The sequence below is a fragment of the Lithobates pipiens genome, unplaced genomic scaffold (assembly GCF_037356315.1).
Source record: "Lithobates pipiens isolate NorthernLeopardFrog02 unplaced genomic scaffold, aLitPip1_a1.2 Scaffold_19, whole genome shotgun sequence".
NCBI classification, from domain to species: domain Eukaryota; kingdom Metazoa; phylum Chordata; class Amphibia; order Anura; family Ranidae; genus Lithobates; species Lithobates pipiens.
In genome coordinates this window covers 261,143,803-261,164,721 of record NW_027507764.1, presented here as the reverse complement: position 1 = coordinate 261,164,721, position 20,919 = coordinate 261,143,803, and positions in this window count along the sequence as shown.

The following is a 20,919-nucleotide window of genomic DNA, read 5'->3' as shown; positions in this document are numbered from 1 at the left end:
TCTTGCTCTTCTGTAGTGGTTGTTGTCTGCGTGCCCTGACCGCAGTATACACCGCTATATTCACCTCACCTATATAGCTAGTGAACTATTTTTTATAATAGAGCTTGCAGTCAGTAGTGTTAGGAGCTTGTGCGTGCTGTCTACGTACTCTGTACCCAGTACACACCGCTATATCCACCTACATAGCTCTTCTCTATTTGAGCCATCTGCCATCTGCAGGAGTTATTGGAAGTTGTATGTGCCTCCAGCACAGCACAGTATATATCTGTATATACCCCTTTATCTCTGGTGTTCTATAATAAAGGCATCTGCAGGAGTTAGTGGGTGTTTTGTGCCTCCAGCACAATATACAACTGTATCTACCCTTTATTGCTGTTCTCTAATAGAGCCATCTGCAGGGCTTAGTGGGTGTTGTGTGCCCCCAGTACAGTATAAACCTTTATCTCTGGTGTTCTATAATAAAGGCATCTGCAGGAGTTAGTGGGTGTTGTGTGCCTCCAGCACAATATACACCTGTATCTACCCTTTATTGCTGTTCTCTAATAGAGCCATCTGCAGGGCTTAGTGGGTGTTGTGTGCCTCCAGTACAGTATACCCCTTTATCTCTGGTGTTCTATAATAAAGGCATCTGCAGGAGTTAGTGGGTGTTGTGTGCCTCCAGCACAATATACACTACCCAACTGCTGTTTTACCCAACTCCCTTCAGGCCATTACCATGTCTGGAAGGCCAGCAAGGAGAGGCAGACAGGCGCGAGCCGATAAAAGAGGACAAGCAGGCTCTGTGTCTAGAGACAACAGTGCTGGTCGTGGACGCGGTGCATTGTCATCAGCACGTGGCCATGGGACACGCTTGTCCTTCTTTTCGGCAGCTGGACATGTTGAACCGCAACATGCCAACGACTTGGTAGAGTGGATGACCAAGCCCTCTTCATCGTCCTCATCCTCTCTCACCCAGTCTCAGGGTACTAGCAAAGCAGCTGCCAATGCATCGTCTTCCCTCGTCTCAATGTCATCATCAGTGACTCCTTCCCTAGACCCACCACGTCCTCCTGAGGAGTCTCCTGAACTCTTTGAGCACAGTGTTGGGTACATGCTCCAGGAGGATGCCCAGTGTTTTGTAGGCTCTGATGATGACACTCAGCTAGAGGAAGGCAGTAGCGTGAATGCAGAGAGAAGGGATGCTCAAGAAGGACAGCAATTTGGCAGTCATGTTCCACAAGCTGCAGCATATTGCCAGATTTGCTACAGCGATGAAGAGGGAGGGGATGATGAGGGCACTGACTCCACGTGGGTGCCTGGTAGGAGAGAGGAGGAGGAGGAGGAGGAGAAGGCACATGTCCAATGAGGCAGGATGCCCTCCGGAGGCCAGCTTAGGGGCAGCACACCGACTGAATCACACCGCAGAGCTCCGCCTGTGCAGGGCGCTGCCTCTGCGCGTTATTCTAAAAGTTCTTTGGTGTGGGCCTTTTTTGAGACGAGTGCATCAGATCGCACCGCTGCTATTTGCAACATATGTCTCAAGCGTATCTCGCGTGGCCAAAACATCAGCCGCTTGGGCACCACATGCTTGACCAGACATATGTTGACCTGCCATGCAGCTCGTTGGCAAGCGTACCTCAAAGACCCACACCAAAGAACAAAGCGGACCTCTCCTTGCTCCTAATCAGCTGGCATCTCCAACCCCACTAGACCTTCAGTCCTCTCTGAAACCTGCTCTGAGAGGAATGAAGGTGTAGAATTAGGTGTGTCACAGCCAAGTGCTTCCGGGCACTCTGCTAGCAGTACACCCACGTCCGATTATAGCAGGCAAATGTCCCTGCCCCAGCTTCTGGACTGGCGAAAGAAGTTCACTCCCAGCCATCCACATACCCAGCGGTTGGAATGCTAGCTTGGCTAAATTGCTAGCACTTTAACTGCTGCCTTTTCAGTTGGTAGACTCGGCCCCCTTCCGTGAGTTTGTACAATGTGCGGTTCCTCAGTGGCAGGTCCCCAAACGCCACTTTATCTCACGGAAGGAGATTCGGGCTCTCTACCGGCATGTGGAAGGCAATGTCCTTGCCTCGCTGGACAGGGCGGTCAGCGGTAAGGTGCATATTACCGCTGACTCATGGTCCAGCAGGCATGGACAGGGACGTTACCTGCCTTTCACGGCCCATTGGGTCACTCTTCTGGTAGCTGGGAAGGATGCAGGACAAGGTGCAGTAGTGTTGGAGGTTGTTCCGCCACCACGCCTCCAAAATGCTACTATTGGTTGTGACACACCTCTATCCTCCACCCCCTCCTCTTCTTCTTCCTCCATGGCCTCTTCCAGTGCTCTGTCCTCAGAACCAGAGGTGCTCCGTAGGCGTTCCAGGGGCTACGCAAGAACGCAGGCAAAACGATGCCATGCCGTGCTTGCGCTGGTTTGTTTGGGGAACAGGAGCCACACTGGGACGGATGTTTTGTCAGCTCTGCAGGGGCAGGCCGAGAAGTGGTTGACGCCACGCCAGCTTAAGCCAGGAATGGGGGTTTGCGACAATGGCACCAACTTCCTCTCCGCCCTCCGACAGGGACAACTGACCCATGTGCCCTGTGTAGCTCACATCCTTAACCTGGTGGTACAGCGGTTCTTGGGCAGGTACCCAGGCTTACAGGATGTCCTGAAGCAGGCCAGGAAAGTCTGTGGGCATTTCCGCAAATCATTTAATTTAGAGCTCCAAAAGGAGTTGAACCTGCCCAAGAACCGCCTTATATGTGACATGCCCACCAGGTGGAACTCAACGTTGGCCATGCTGCAGCGGCTGCACACGCAGCAGAGGGCCATCAATGAGTACCTATGCGACTACGGCACCAGGACAGGGTCAGGGGAGCTCGGTTTTTTCTCACCACGCCAGTGGGGCATGATCAGGGATGCATGCACTGTCCTGTCACCGTTTGAGGAGGCCACAAGGATGGTGAGCAGTGACAGTGCATGCATCAGTGACACTGTACCTCTTGTCCACCTCTTGGAGCATACGCTGCGTGGAATAATGGACAGGGCACTTGAGGCAGAACAGAGGCAGGAAGAGGAGGACTTCCTTGCCTCTCAAGGCCCCCTTTATCCAGACAGTGTTCCTGCTGTGCCACCCATCACACAGGAAGAGGATGAGGAGGAGGAGGAAGAGGAGGAGGAGGATGATTGTGTCAGCATGGAGGTGGAGGCTGGCACTCAGCATCAGCAGCAGCAGCAGCAGTCTTGTAGGGATGATTTACAGTCCCAAGAAACACGTGGACTTGTACGTGGCTGGGAGGAGGTAGCTGCGGATCATGTTGTCCTTAGTGACCCAGAGGACTCCGGACCAAATGCCTCAGCTAACCTACGCTGCATGGCCTCCCTGATCCTGCAAAGCCTGCGGAAGGATCCTCGTATTCTTCGGATCAAGGAGAGGGACCATTACTGGCTGGCCACCCTCCTTGATCCACGGTACAAGGGTAAGGTTGCCGACCTTATCTTGCCATCGCAGAGGGAGGAGAGGATGAGACATCTCCGGGAGGCCTTGCAGAAAGGTCTGTGCAACGCATTCCCAGAGACTGGGAGGTTACAAACTCCTGGTCCTGGACAACGTGCTGCTGAGTAGTGATGGCCGAACGGTTCGCCCGGCGGTCGTTTCGCGGCGAATTTCCGACTTTCGCCGTCCGCGGGTTCGAACGCCTTTTTCCGTCGTTCGCCCCGGCGGACTTACGTGTTTAATGTATACAAGAACTTTAACCTTTCGTGACACGTTTATCATGTGTTACAGGACAACCAATTGAGACATGACAGCTCATGGACACTTGGACATTCCCCCTAACCTATAAATACACCCGATCCGGTGGCCATTTTACATTCTTTCTTCTGTCACTGTAGGGAAAGGATCCTGTGTGGAGTAGGGACAGAGAAAACGCTAGCTATTTGGTACACAAAAGTTCTTTTCAGGACTGGTATAGGTGTTAGGTCAGCAGCCTGAGTTTCTTTTGTCAGTTTAGATAAAGGGACAGAGCGCTGTATGCTGCTATTTTAGGGACAGCTCAGCCAGATTAGTCTTTCTTCATCATCATCATCATCATCATCATTAGCTGTTACTATCAGGTCCACAAAAGAGCTGTTCCAGCTAATCGTTCCAGCCTACTCTTTTTTGCCAATTTGTATAGGGACAGGCAGGAAGCAGTGTGTCAGGCAGTGAGGATAATTTTAAAGACTTGCTGTTACTATTAGTTCCACAAAGGTTCTTTTCAGGACTGGTATCAGTGGTACGGTAATAGGCTTGTACACGTATAATATTCTTTCTTCCAAATATAGAAAGAATATTATACTTGACTGCTGCCCTTCTGCTGCAGTCTGCTAATCATTCACAACTCACTTGTTCCACAAAGCTCTTTATCAGGACTGGTAACTTGGTCTGTCTAGGGTGCTACGGTACATAGGCTTGGGTGCGGTACAGTCTGCTGTTCTGTAAGGACCGCTATCGGTCCACAATACATAGGGTTGCCGTGCACTACTGCTGACCGCTGCCCTATACTGCAGCAGTCCTTCATTGGTATAGGGACTGACGTACAGTCTGCTAATCACTAACACACAACCTGCTTGGTCCACAAAAGTTCTTATAAGGACTGGTAACTTGGTATAGGGTGCTACGGTACATAGGCCTGAGTGCGTTACAGTCTGCTGTTCTGTAAGGACCGCTATCGGTCCACAATACATAGGGTTGCCGTGCACTACTGCTGACCGCTGCCCTATACTGCAGCAGTCCTTCAGCGGTATAGGGACTGACGCACAGTCTGCTAAACACTAACACACAACCTGCTTGGTCCACAAAAGTTTTTATAAGGACTGGTAACTTGGTATAGGGTGCTACGGTACATAGGCCTGAGTGCAGTACAGTCTGCTGTTCTGTAAGGACCGCTATCGGTCCACAATACATAGGGTTGCCGTGCACTACTGCTGACCGCTGCCCTATACTGCAGCAGTCCTTCATTGGTATAGGGACTGACGTACAGTCTGCTAATCACTAACACACAACCTGCTTGGTCCACAAAAGTTCTTATAAGGACTGGTAACTTGGTATAGGGTGCTACGGTACATAGGCCTGAGTGCGTTACAGTCTGCTGTTCTGTAAGGACCGCTATCGGTCCACAATACATAGGGTTGCCGTGCACTACTGCTGACCGCTGCCCTATACTGCAGCAGTCCTTCAGCGGTATAGGGACTGACGCACAGTCTGCTAAACACTAACACACAACCTGCTTGGTCCACAAAAGTTTTTATAAGGACTGGTAACTTGGTATAGGGTGCTACGGTACATAGGCCTGAGTGCGTTACAGTCTGCTGTTCTGTAAGGACCGCTATCGGTCCACAATACATAGGGTTGCCGTGCACTACTGCTGACCGCTGCCCTATACTGCAGCAGTCCTTCATTGGTATAGGGACTGACGTACAGTCTGCTAATCACTAACACACAACCTGCTTGGTCCACAAAAGTTCTTATAAGGACTGGTAACTTGGTATAGGGTGCTACGGTACATAGGCCTGAGTGCAGTACAGTCTGCTGTTCTGTAAGGACCGCTATCGGTCCACAATACATAGGGTTGCCGTGCACTACTGCTGACCGCTGCCCTATACTGCAGCAGTCCTTCAGCGGTATAGGGACTGACGCACAGTCTGCTAAACACTAACACACAACCTGCTTGGTCCACAAAAGTTTTTATAAGGACTGGTAACTTGGTATAGGGTGCTACGGTACATAGGCCTGAGTGCAGTACAGTCTGCTGTTCTGTAAGGACCGCTATCGGTCCACAATACATAGGGTTGCCGTGCACTACTGCTGACCGCTGCCCTATACTGCAGCAGTCCTTCATTGGTATAGGGACTGACGTACAGTCTGCTAATCACTAACACACAACCTGCTTGTTCCACAAAAGTTCTTATAAGGACTGGTAACTTGGTATAGGGTGCTACGGTACATAGGCTTGAGTGCGGTACAGTCTGCTGTTCTGTAAGGACCGCTATCGGTCCACAATAGATAGGGTTGACGTGCACCACTGCTGACCGCTGCCCTATACTGCAGCAGTCCTTCAGCGGTATAGGGACTGACGCACAGTCTGCTAAACACTAACACACAACCTGCTTGGTCCACAAAAGTTTTTATAAGGACTGGTAACTTGGTATAGGGTGCTACGGTACATAGGCCTGAGTGCGTTACAGTCTGCTGTTCTGTAAGGACCGCTATCGGTCCACAATACATAGGGTTGCCGTGCACTACTGCTGACCGCTGCCCTATACTGCAGCAGTCCTTCATTGGTATAGGGACTGACGTACAGTCTGCTAATCACTAACACACAACCTGCTTGGTCCACAAAAGTTCTTATAAGGACTGGTAACTTGGTATAGGGTGCTACGGTACATAGGCCTGAGTGCGTTACAGTCTGCTGTTCTGTAAGGACCGCTATCGGTCCACAATACATAGGGTTGCCGTGCACTACTGCTGACCGCTGCCCTATACTGCAGCAGTCCTTCAGCGGTATAGGGACTGACGCACAGTCTGCTAAACACTAACACACAACCTGCTTGGTCCACAAAAGTTCTTATAAGGACTGGTAACTTGGTATAGGGTGCTACGGTACATAGGCTTGAGTGCGGTACAGTCTGCTGTTCTGTAAGGACCGCTATCGGTCCACAATAGATAGGGTTGACGTGCACCACTGCTGACCGCTGCCCTATACTGCAGCAGTCCTTCAGCGGTATAGGGACTGACGTACAGTCTGCTAAACACTAATACACAACCTGCTTGGTCCACAAAAGTTCTTATAAGGACTGGTAACTTGGTATAGGGTGCTACGGTACATAGGCTTGAGTGCGGTACAGTCTGCTGTTCTGTAAGGACCGCTATAGGTCCACAATAGATAGGGTTGACGTGCACCACTGCTGACCGCTCACCTATACTGCAGCAGTCCTTCAGCGGTATAGGGACTAAGAGTTTTGTCACAGGGTCATTTAAAAAATGACATGCAGAGGAAGAGGCAGGCCCTTCCGCAGGGGTGGTAGGGGTAGGGCAGGAGCAACAGGCTTGAGCCAAAGTGGGAAGTTGCAGAAGGTGCGTTCAATTACTTTAAAGGATGCACCAGACTTGGTTGAGTGGCTCGCTCAGCCTTACTCTTCTGCACCCTCCTCATCCTCTCGATCTGCACCCTCTTCTTCACTCTCTGCTATGTGCACCCCCAAAGACACTACCACCAACAACACGACCACCACCACCACCACCACATACCTTCCGCTTGAGTCACTGGAATTATTTTCCGATCCATATCAAGAGGACATTTCTGATGCGCAGCCACTCTTGGTATTGGATCAGGAAGAGGAGGTAGCAACAAGCGCTACTCAGCAGTCTGACGCCAGTACCCAGATCAGCCCAAGGAGGAGGTTGGTCCCCGGTGTTGCTGCCTACTCTACTTATAGCGGTGGGGAAGGTGACGTTGATGATGACGTGTCTAGTGATGTCACGTGGGTGCCCACAAGAGAGGAAGAGGAGGGGAGTTCAGAGGGAGATATGGACCAGCAGATAGGGAGGAGAAGCAGCAATGACTTACATTGCACAGCAGGGACAAAGCAGACTGCAAATGTATCAGGAGCGAGTCATCGACCATGTACGGTCACATCTGGCGCTCCCAGGACACCGGCACATGGCTCCGCAGTGTGGGCTTTTTTTAACGTGTCCGCTGCTGACAATAGCGTTGCCATCTGCAATCTTTGCAGTCAACGCGTTAGTCGCGGTAAGCCCAATACTCACCTAGGGACGACCGCCTTAAGAAGGCACATGAGCAGCCATCACCGAGCCCAGTGGGAGCAACGGAACACACAAAGCCACACTGCAGGCTCTCACCGTCCAGCCTCGTCTTCTACTTCTCCTTCTCCTCTCTCCTCACAATTGTCCTCCACTCCACCTTCCATCACGCCAAGCTCACATTTTTCTGCAAAAAGGCAGGCTTCCGTGGGCCTAATGTTTGAGCGTAAAAAAATGATGACGCCGGATAACCCTCTTGCCCAACGGTTGGCGGCTGGCTTGTCAGAACTCATAGCCCGCCAACTACTGCCATATAAACTGGTGGACTCGGAGGCCTTTCGCAAATTTGTGGCCATTGGAACACCACAATGGAAGGTCCCAGGAAGGAAGTATTTCTCAGAGAAGGGCATCCCAGAGCTATATGGCCATGTTCAGCGGCAAGTGAATGTATCTCTGGCACACAGTGTCGGTGCCAAGATACATCTGACCACAGACACGTGGTCTAGCAAACACGGGCAGGGAAGGTATATCAGTTTTACTGCCCACTGGGTGAACCTTCTGACGGCCGTCAAGCATGTAACCCGTGGCACCCGTGTAGATTTGGTTTTACCGCCACGGATTGCATGCAGGCCTGACTCTTCTTCTCCTCCTCCTACTCCATCCTCCTCCCTCTCCTCCTCAGCTGCCTCCTCCTTTTCCGCTGCTAGCGTCTCTTCCACTGCACCGCCCAAGCTCCCCAGAACCTATTCCACATGCCAGGTGAGACGTTGCCATGCCGTGCTGCGTCTGTTGTGCCTGGAAGCAAAGAGCCACACTGGCCCGGCACTCCTTTCAGCTTTGCGTTCACAGGCAGATGAGTGGCTAACACCGCTCAATTTGACAGTTGGTAAAGTGGTGTGTGACAACGGTGCCAATCTGCTTAGCGCATTGAAACAGGGCAAAATCACGCACGTGCCGTGCATGGCACACGTCTTAAACTTGGTCGTGCAGCGATTCCTTGTCAAATACCCTGGGGTCCAGGACATCTTGCGGCAGGCAAGGAAAATCTCGGCCCATTTCAGAAGATCTTACACGGCCATGGCTCGCCTTGCTGACATTCAGCGGCGACACCATCTGCCGGTCAGACGTCTTATTTGCGATTGCCCGACGCGATGGAACTCAACCTTCTATATGCTTGATAGGCTGCTCCAGCAGAAACGTGCAGTTAACGTCTACCTGTATGAACTCTGCGAAAGAAACGGTTCTGGGGAGCTGGGTTTTTTTTCACCGCGCCAGTGGCTGCTCATGCGCGACACATGCAGACTTCTGCGGCCATTTGAGGAGATCACCAAACTGGTCAGTCGCAGCCATGGCGCCATCAGTGACATGGTACCTTATGCCTTCTTTCTGGAGCGTGCATTGCGTCGTGTCATTGATCAGGCTGTGGAGGAGCAGGAGCGGGAAGATGAGGAAGTCGCAATGCTGGATGAATTCCCAGGGGGGGCTACTCTATCTGAGACAAGTCAACAACAGGAGTCTGATGAGGAGTCAGAGGAGGATGGTGCCGGGGCGGATGAGCAGGAGCAAGAAGAGCATGCTTTAAACCTTTCTGGGATCCCTGTTGTGCGAGGATGGGGAGAGGAGAATGAAGAGGACGACATTATCCTGGATGATGAGCAGGAGCCAGGCCACCACACCGCTTCCACTTTAGTGCAAATGGGGGCCTTCATGCTCCAGTGTTTTAATAGGGACCCCCGTATAAAAAGCATGAGGGTCAAGGACCAGTACTGGGTGGCAACGTACTTAGACCCCCGGTACAAACACAAAATGGCGGAAATGTTACCGCCGTCGCAGAGGGCTGTCAGAATGCAGCACTTCCAGGCCTTGCTTCGAGAAATGCTGCATTCTGCTTTTGCGTGCGCTGGCAGAGGAGCAATTCCCACTCCCAGAGAAGGATTTGCGGGTACCAATCCAACAGCGCCTGCAAGAAGAGGCCGGTTTGAAGATGTGTTGGTGACTTCGGATATGAGGTCATTCTTTCAGCCGACCCATCGACAGGTGTCATCCGGATCCAGCATCAGGGAACGCCTAGACCGTCAGGTGTCCGACTACATTGGGTTAACGGCCGATGTGGACGCTCTGAGGAGTGATGAACCCCTAGACTACTGGGTGGGCAGGCTTGACCTCTGGCCAGAGCTTGCCCAATTTGCAATCGAACTGTTGGCTTGCCCCTCATCCAGTGTCCTGTCCGAAAGGACGTTCAGCGCAGCAGGGGGGATTGTGACCGATAAGCGTACTCGCCTAGCTCACCACAGTGTTAACTACCTCACATTTCTAAAAATGAATGAGGCATGGATCTCGGAGGAATTCAACACATGTGATCAGTAGACCATGTATATGTCTATAAACAATTTTTGGAATCAAGCACACAGACCTTCTTAATTCATTTGGCTCACTTCCCTGACCCAAAAAAGCACACCGTACTATATGCCCCTACCCTCCTCTTTGAAGAGGTTGAGCGGTGTCATATTTCTACTGGGGCTGCTTATTATGAGGGGTTCCCACCATCCCTGTGCTGTGCTGACTTCCTCCTGGGTGTTCTTATTATGAGGGGCTCCCACCATCCCTGTGCTGTGCTGACTTCCTCCTGGGGGTTCTTATTATGAGGGGATCACACCATCCCTGTGCTGTGCTGACTTCCTCCTGGGGCTGCTTACGGTGCTGCTGTCAGCGCTGTATGTCACGGAGCTGCTGTCAGCGCTGTATGTCACGGAGCTGCTGTCAGCGCTGTATGTCACGGAGCTGCTGTCAGCGCTGTATGTCACGGAGCTGCTGTCAGCGCTGTATGTCACGGAGCTGCTGTCAGCGCTGTATGTCACGGAGCTGCTGTCAGCGCTGTATGTCACGGAGCTGCTGTCAGCGCTGTATGTCACGGAGCTGCTGTCAGCGCTGTATGTCACGGAGCTGCTGTCAGCGCTGTATGTCACGGAGCTGCTGTCAGCGCTGTATGTCACGGTGCTGCTGTCAGCGCTGTATGTCACGGAGCTGCTGTCAGCGCTGTATGTCACGGAGCTGCTGTCAGTGCTGTATGTCACGGAGCTGCTGTCAGCGCTGTATGTCACGGAGCTGCTGTCAGCGCTGTATGTCACGGAGCTGCTGTCAGCGCTGTATGTCACGGTGCTGCTGTCAGCGCTGTATGTCACGGAGCTGCTGTCAGCGCTGTATGTCACGGAGCTGCTGTCAGCGCTGTATGTCACGGAGCTGCTGTCAGCGCTGTATGTCACGGAGCTGCTGTCAGCGCTGTATGTCACGGAGCTGCTGTCAGCGCTGTATGTCACGGTGCTGATGTCAGTGCTCTGTATTACGGTGCTGCTGTCAGTGCTCTGTATCTCCTGCACCCTCTTGTTTGCCTACCCTGGTCCCTGACCTTCCCTCTCCTCCATTGCCTTCATTAGCTCCATAGTCCTGAATTGTCAGAACAATTTCCCAAATAAAAAAAAAATGCTTGTAGTTATCGATCCCAAATTCACCTCATACATGTATTATGCTATTGTCCAGGTGGTGGGACTACGTGCTACCCCCTAATAATTACCCCGTGGCCGCAAATTCGACCTAAAGGTTTGCGAAATTCGCCTCCCATTGAAGTCAATGGAGCCCGCGGCGAACGGTCGTTTTCGCGAACGTTTGTGTCCGTTCGCGTTTCGCGTTCGCGAAACGTCCCGTCGGAAGTTCGTCCATCACTACTGCTGAGGCATCGGTCAGAAGGAGCGGTGGAGAAGGTGGCCGTCTGACTGATGCTTTCAGACAATTTTTTAGTCCGCAGCCCCAAGGTATGATCGGTTCCAGCAACCATCGCCATCTGATTTACATGGTGCACGGATACCTAGGGGCAAGGTCAGACTTGGACACCTTTCCCACCGAAAATCCTCTGGCTTACTGGGTCTTGAGGATGTATCACTGGCCAGAGCTTGCACAGTATGCAAATGAGCTACTGGCCTGTCCTGCATCCAGCGTTCTTTCAGAACGCACCTTCAGTGCTGCTGGTGGCTTTGTTACCGATCACAGGGTGCGCCTGTCCACCGAATCAGTTGATCGACTGACCTTCATCAAGATGAATCAGTCTTGGATCACCCACAGCTACCAAGCACCTGAAGCTGATGTAACCGAATAATTTTTTTGAAATATCACATCCCTTCAAGACTGCCTATGCTGATGCTGAGTGATTGTCCTGTTATGTTGATTGTCTATCCTCTTCCTCCTCCGCTGATATGTTAGAAGAACATTTCTGGTTCTGGGTGATGCCATCAGCCCAATTTTTCTGCCCCTGTTTAACAGGGGCGTTTAATTACAATTTTTGATGCAATGCTTTGCAGCAGGGCTAATTCCTGCAATAAAAATAGAGTATATGGGAGAGGTTGCAGTGTCGTGGCACCAGCACCAGTGCCTAAGGCCCAATTTTTCTGCCCCTGTTTAACAGGGGCGTTTAATTAAAATTTTTGATGCAATGCTTTGCAGCAGGGCTAATTCCTGCAATAAAACAAGAGTATATGGGAGAGGTTGCAGTGTCGTGGCACCAGCACCAGTGCCTAAGGCCCAATTTTTATGCCCCTGTTTAACAGGAACATGTAATTACAATTCTTGATATAATATTTCACAGGAGGGCCCGTTCCTGTGCCCACCCAGAGTAACTGTGAGGACTTATAGTGTTGTGGCACCAGCACCACAACCACCAAAGGTCATTTTTTCTACCACTGTTCAACAATGGCATGTAATTACAATTCTTGATATAATCGTTCACAGCAGGGCGCTCCAGCGCCCACCAAGAGTCACTTTGAGGGCTTACAATGTTGTGGCAAAACCAACACCTTGTTCCGCCATTTCTGCAGAGCATATAGGGCAGGCCCCTACTTTCAAACATCCAACTTACAAACTTCTCCTACTTGCAAATGGAAGGAGACAACAGCAAGTGAGATGAAAAAAGATGGACGACAAAACAAATTATACAGGGGTGATAACCCTTCCCTATGTTTTCCAAAAAGCTTAAAAATAGTTTTTTTGACTGGAGCTACACTTTAAAAATGTACCAGTTGAAAATTACAAACAGATTCAACTTAACACAACAAACCTACACAGTCCCTGTCTTGTTTGCACCGCCTGTATACTGCTGTTCTGAGTATATAGGGCCTGGGGGCCACACGTATTTCCTTTTTTTAATATGGGTACTGGGTTCCCCTTAATATGCGTACAAGACCCAAAGGGGCTGGTAATGGGCAGTGAGGGCTACCCATGCCATTTTTCTCAATGATTTTCAACCATATTGCAGGAACCAGATATAACATTAAAACCGCAAGCAGTTTTAAATGATGTTATTTCCGTTTAATGTCATTTTGTGCAGGGACTGTTCTAAACACGGGAAACACGTTGCACTTCACAGGCATACTACAGACACCCCCCAGGCACCATATTTAAAGAAATATTTCACTTTTTTTTCACTTTAATCGTCATTAAAATCAGTGCTCCCGCCAAAACTGCCATTTTTAAAAACATTTTAGGCATTGACCCATGTCCCCTGGGGAAGGAGCCAGGTCCCCAAACCCTTTTTAGGACAGTATCTTGCATATTAGCCGTTAAAATTAGCACTTTTAATTTCGAACGTTCGAGTCCCATAGACTTCAATGGTGTTCTAAAGTTCGTACGAATTTGGGGTCCGTTCGAAAGTTCTGGTGCGAACCGAACCGGGGGGTGTTTGGCTCATCCCTACTCCAGGCCCTGTGGCTCCTGCTATTACAGTATTCAAGGACCTAGTAATGAAGGATTTACAGGCATTACAAGTCAAAAAGAGCAGACGGGAATACACTTTCAAGAAGGGAATGGCGTCACTTAAGAAGAGGGACGATATTGTTGTTCGTCCTGCTGATAAGGGGGGCAGGGTCGTTCTTTTAGATAAGGAGGCCTATAATGTTGAGATGGAGAGGTTGATAGGGGGCTATAGTTGAGATAGTTGAAGGGGGCTTTCATGAGAAAATTATCTCCAAAAAAGAAAAGGCATTTTTGATACCAATAGCCCCTCGAACACCGGTAATTTATTACCTTCCAAAAGTTCACAAAGATCCAGTTTGCCCCCCTGGAAGACCGATCGTTAGTGGCATCGATTCGGTTACTTCCAGGGTGGGCAAATATATAGATCATTACCTACAGCCCCTTGTGATTTGTACTCCATCCTATTTAAGAGATTCCATGCAAGTCATCAACTTACTAGAAGGTGTTGAATAGAAAGATACTTTTATATTGGCTACAGCGGATGTGTCATCCCTGAACACAATAATTTCTCATCATCATGGAATGGAGGCTGTTGAATATTTTTTACAACAAGATACCCTCCATTCCCAACAAAAATCCTTCATTATGAAACTTCTAAAATATGCCATGGAACGGAACTACTTTTGTTATAATGGGTCTTTTACGTTCAGAGAAGGGGGGTTGCCATGGGGGCCAAGTTTGCCCCAAGCATGGCAAACCTTTTCATGGCCAAATGGGAGGAGGATGTCGTCTATCGGGAGGCAAAACCTGAGTTGGTGCTCTGGAGAAGGTATATAGACGACATCCTCCTCCTGTGGGATGGGAGCATGCAATCTTTGAGTAATTTTATTCAGGAGCTGAATGAAAATGATAGAGGCATCCTTTTGACATTCGAAGCCAGCAATAAGGAGATTCATTTCCTAGATCTTAATATCAAAGTTAGAGACAATAAGGTGGTCACTTTGACTCATTTTAAGGAGACTAATCGTAATGGTCTCATTAGCGGTAATAGCTGCCACCACAAAACTTGGTTAGAATCTATTCCTAAGAGCCAGTTTTTGCGGTCGAGGCATAATTGTACTAATGTTGAGGATTTCTTTAATGAGTCAAATATGTTGAGAGCACGTTTTTTGGAGAAAGGTTACCAAGAAGAGACGCTTGAAAAGGCCTTTATTACACGTCGGGTGTATGAGGGACTGGTGACATTTAAAGGAGTGCGGGAGTGGTTTCCATTTTTTATGCTGGATGTTGTTTTATCTACATGCTGTAAAAACTTCACGAAAATGTGAGTGTAATCTTATTGGAATTTTTTATTAAAGAACGATCGATTTTTTTTATGGTATTTGCGCAATGAAATCATTTTTGTCATTTCTGCATGTGGCCATTGAGTTTCTATTGAGGATACATCTGATGAAATATAGAAGATTATAATTCTGCTCTCTGAGGATATATTCCCGGATTGAGTTGCTGAGTTGAGACAAGGAAGAGCTTGGGCATTTGATCATTAAGGATCGTACCTTATGTGCATTTATCCTATGCACTGACGGTAAGAGTCAGTATTGTCGGGTGCTGGTGATGGTCCCTTCTCTCTTTCTTTTGGGCTGACGCATAATGACTCTTCCCTAATTGGATATTGGAATTCATCAACTAGACACATGAACTTTTTTTTTATTGTGTGTTCTAAGCGCTGCACCATACTTTCCATTCATTTTATATTGTATCCAGCAATATTGTGCTAGCTGCTGTGGTTTTATTTGTTTAATTTTTTTTGTTTATAGCGCAACAGATTTCTTCTTTCAGTTATATACATAGGACACAAAGTTCTCCACTTTTAAAATGACCATTGCTTCTCTGAAAAGCACTGGCCTCTTGTATCCCACAAGTGAACCAGTGTATGATACATTCATTTACAGGGTTTATTTGCTACTTACCGGATTCCTGTAACATTTTATGGTTAAAGATAGCATGTTTCCAATGCCCATGAACTATTATTTTAGTTTTACTTGAAGACTGTAAATTTTTTCACCACCTTCCACACTTTGGTGGGGAATAGTCTATGAGCACCAGGATGACGTTTTTAGGTGAAGATCTCATTTATTTTCTTTTGGCAATCACTTTGTACTATCAATATAAATAATACAATAGCACAATCATTATAAATAGTGCAATAGGTATAGGTCTAATAGTGAAATAGACTGCCAAAAAGTATCTCACATGTGGTACTCAGGAGAAGCAGCAGCATGTATTTTGGGGTGCCATTCCACATATACACGTGGCATGTGTGAACAATATATAATTTAACTGTTTCCCGATCGCCTCACGCAGATATACCTGTACGTTGCCCTTTAAGAGGCGGTTTGCAGGCATGCCCACCGGGAGCTCCGTGACTGTGGTCTCAGGTCCCGTGGACCCGATGTTTGCAGGGATACACGCGATCGTCTCACGGTGGGGAAGAACGGGGAGATGCTAATGTAAACAAGCATCTCCCTGTTCTGCCTAGTGACACTGTCACTGATCAGCTCTCCCTGTAATCGGGAGCACTGATCAGTGACGTGTCACACACAGTCCCTCCCCCCCACAGTTAGAATCACTCCCTAGGACACACTTAACCCCTACAGTACCCCCTTGTGGTTAACCCCTTCACTGCCAGTGACATTTTTACAGTAATAAATGCAATTTTTTTGCATTGATCGCAATATTAATGCTAATGGTCCCAAAACTGTGTCAAAATTGTCCAATGTGTCTGCCATAATGTTGCAGTCATGATAAAAATCACCGCCATTACAAGTAAAAAAATATATATCAGTAAAGATGCCATAAAACTATCCCCTATTTTGTAAATGCTATAACTTTTGCGCAAACCAATACATTTTTGTGATTTTTAAAACCAAAAATATGTAGAAGAATATGTATCGGGCCTAAACTGAGGAAACAAATGTTTTTTTTTAAATATTTTCTGGGGATATTTATTATAGCAAAAAGTAAAAAATAATGCTTATTTTTCAAAATTTAAATTTTTACTTCCGGTTCCGGCGCCGCATGGAGTAGCTGTCTCTCCTCACAGCTCCCGCAAAGCGCCCTCCTAGTCGGCCTGCAAAATCTGCGTTTTTCGCCCCAAACACCTCCAGCCGCCTTCCCCACGACTCTGGTCACGAGATGGACCGGTTTGTCAAAAAAAACGTGCCGCGATCGTACGCGGCCGCCACCGTGCGGCCTGCTCAGCCGCAAATCGAGGCCCCGGCTTTGGCCTACACGGATCCGGCCTGTGCGGCCCAATCAGTGGAGACGGCGCCAGCAATGGAGGTAGGCGATCAGCTCACAACACAGCTAAACCTCAGGGCCACGCTACCTCAACAGCCCCAGGACCCTCCATCATCATCTGGCCCTGCAACAGCTCCATTTATACAGCAGCCTCACATACCTCTGCCATTACAGGACCATCACACTGAAATCCTGGCCCAGGCTGTAGCTGCTCTCCTCTCCCCTATGATTGCTGCTTCAGTGGAGAAGGCTGTCAGCTCAGGCATGCAAAAGATTCAGGCTCAGCTAGGGGAATATGTCTCTAGATTAAATGAGGCAGAACACCGTATCTCTAATCTTGAGGAAGAACTCTACCAGACACAATCTCTGGAACATGCCCATGACAGAACAAACAAATATATACTAGAAAAACTCGATGACCTCGAAAATAGGTCCAGGAGGAGCAACCTGCGATTTGTAGGAATCCCTGAATCGCTTCACCAATCTGCTTTATCAGAGCTCTGTGCCCGTCACATACCTGAAGCACTGGGTCTGGGAGGCCCATGTACCGTGGAACGTGCACACCGTGTGGGAGCCTTCAACTCTGATTGCAAATCCCCACGCCCGATAATCGCTAAATACCTCAACTATTCAGACAAGGCCGCCATACTGCAGCAATACCGACAGTCCAGATCCCTGCAGATTGACGGAATCAAAATTTTGATCTTTGCCGACTACTCGGTGGACATCTCCAAGAAACTTCCTTTCAGCACATCTGCGCAGAACTCCACCAACGACAATTCAAGTTCACCCTGGCATTCCCGGCCGTTCTGCGGATCAAAACACCCACCGGCGAGCAACTCTCCTTTCACGATCCAGAAGAGGCATCTTCCTTCCTAAAAACCTTACGCTCGGGCTCTCATCTCAGCCCCACATTCAAAGCCACCCCAGTCAACTGGGCCCTGGACCAAAGGAGCCTGAGAAAAGACTCTCCCAAGCGCTTCAGGGCCTCAGGTCCAACTCAACACGGCTCAACTGCACGTTGAGGGACAAAGATGTCAACGTTGTCTCCTCTCACAACCTCGTCTTTTTTTTGTGGCCCTGCCTGGCCACCCCTCCTACCTGGGCAAGGTGAACTGATCTTGGACTTTCCTTCCTGGACCCTCCACACCTCTCAGGTAGTATCCGTTTTGGGTTGAAAAGATATGTGGTTGCTTCCCGGTTCTCATTTTTTCGTTGTCCTCCTGTTTCTTTTTTGGAAGTTTTCTTACTATCGTATCTAACAATGTTTTATGTATTCAATGATACTGACTGTTTGGTTCCTCCTGCAAGCACACATGTGCTCTTCCCCTAGGTATCTCTGTGCTGACCTTTTAGCACGCTCTGATTTCCCACCTGCACTGATGATATTTCCTATCCCCTCTCCGAAGGGCGGAAACCCTCACATCAGACACAGGGCTGGTTATGGGAGCTGGTCTTCACAGTGATCCCCATGCGGAAAAAAGCAAAGTTGGTTAATGTTTATATTTATTTCTGTCTGCTCTACTTTTGGTACTCATACCCGTCCCCCCCCCCCCCCCTTACTCTCTCCTTCTCCCCACTCAGCTTGCTTTTGATGCAACATCACCTGCTACCCCCCTACCTAGGGCCCAACAGGCTTGCTCCAGTGCAACTTATAGATATCTCCCGCACCCAGGTTCCCACATCCTAGTAGCTCTATTACATGCAACACATATCCCCATTAAAATCCAACCATGCTGCGAATAATCTCATGGAATGTGAAGGGCCTTCGTTCCCCCTTTAAAAGAATGAAGGTCCTTCGCCATCTCAAACGGCTTAAGACAGATATAGCATAGCTTCAGGAGACCCGCCTTTCCTCACCCGACTTTGCTCGGATGAGGAAAATCTGGGTTGGTACGGTGGTTGGCTCTGAGGCCCTTGGCCGTAAAGCAGGAGTTCTTATCCTCATACACAAGCATCTTCCATGTAAAATCCTATCTACTGACACGGATAACCAGGGTAGACTTATATCTATTCGTGTCCTTATAGGAACGAAAGAGCTAGTAATATCTAACATTTATGCCCCTAACAGCCCCACGAAGCAATTCTTCACCACACTAACCACTTGGCTTCTACCCTATCCCCAACTTCCCGAGCTCATTGGGGGTGATTTTAATTCTATGATACACCCGCTGGATGACAGATCCTCACATCCGCACCCCACCCCACTACCAACCCCCATAAACGTCACGATGCTAGCATTAACAATAGAATCCCTTCGCCTCCATGACGTATGGCGGCTGCACCACCCAACCGATAGGGAATTCTCCTTCTACTCTCACCCACACAATGTCTTCACCAGGATTGATTATTTATTCTGCTCCAATGATTTACTCCCCATACTCCCAGAAGCTGAGATTCACGATATAGCTATCTCTGACCATGCTCCCATTTCTGTGTGCCTAGAGACCCCTGACATCCACTCTGATCCCAAAATCTGGCGTTTCCCCTCCTTCCTCCAACATATAGTTACATAGTTACATAGTTAGTCAGGTTGAAAAAAGACACAAGTCCATCCAGTTCAACCTTAAAAACAAATAAATAAAATAAAAAATAATCGTACAATCCAGATACCCAATTTTATGCCCACAATTGATCCAGAGGAAGGCGAAAAAAAAAACCCAGCACGCATGCTCCAATTTACTACAGCAGGGGAAAAAAATTCCTTCCTGATCCCCCAATAGGCGATCGGATTTTCCCTGGATCAACTTTACCTATGTTAGTACCTAGTTATATTATGTACCATCAGGAAAGTATCCAAGCCTTTCTTAAAGCAATCTACTGAACTGGCCAGAACCACCTCTGGCGGGAGTCTATTCCACATTTTCACTGCTCTAACTGTGAAGAAACCTTTCCGTACTTGAAGCTGAAATCTCTTTTCCTCCAGACGTAAAGAGTGCCCCCGTGTCCTCTGGGTTGACCGTACAGAGAACAACTCAACACCAAGTTCACTATATGGACCCCTAATATATTTGAACATGTTAATCATATCCCCCCTTAATCTCCTCTTCTCAAGAGTGAATAAATTTAGTTCCTCTAATCTCTCCTCATAGCTGAGTTCCTCCATGCCTCTTATCAGTTTGGTTGCCCTTCTCTGCACTTTCTCCAGTTCCCCGATATCCTTTTTGAGAACTGGTGCCAAAACTGAATGGCATATTCCAGGTGAGGTCTTACTAATGATTTGAACAGGGGCAAAATTATATCTCTTTCTCTGGAGTCCATACCTCTCTTAATACAAGAAAGGACTTGGTTGCCCTTCTCTGCACTTTCTCCAGTTCCCCGATATCCTTTTTGAGAACTGGTGCCAAAACTGAATGGCATATTCCAGGTGAGGTCTTACTAATGATTTGAACAGGGGCAAAATTATATCTCTTTCTCTGGAGTCCATACCTCTCTTAATACAAGAAAGGACTTTGCTCGCTTTGCAAACAGCAGCTTGGCATTGCATGTTGTTATTGAGCTTATGGTCTACCAAAACCCCCAGATCCTTCTCCACTATGGATTCCCCCAGTTGTACTCCCCCTAGCATGTATGATGCATGCATATTCTTAGGCCCCAAGTGCATAACTTTACATTTATCAACATTAAACCTCATCTGCCACATAGTCGCCCAATTAGACAGTGTATTGAGGTCGGCTTGTAAATTGGAGACATCCTGTAAAGACGTTATTCCACTGCATATCTTGGTGTCATCTGCAAAGACAGAAATATTACTTTTGATGCCAGACCCAATATCATTTATAAAGATGTTAAAAAGTAAGGGTCCCAACACTGAACCTTGGGGTACACCACTGATAACCTTAGACCATTCAGAGTAAGAGTCATTAACCACGACTCTTTGAATTCTGTCTTCTAGCCAATTTTCTATCCATTTACAAACTGATATTTCCAAACCTGTAGACTTTACCTTACACATGAGCCGTGTGTGCGGAACTGTATCGAATGCTTTTGCAAAATCCAAGTATACCACGTCCACCGCCACCCCTCTGTCCAAGGTTTTACTTACCTCCTCATAAAAAGAAATCAGATTTGTCTGACAACTTCTGTCTTTCATGAATCCATGCTG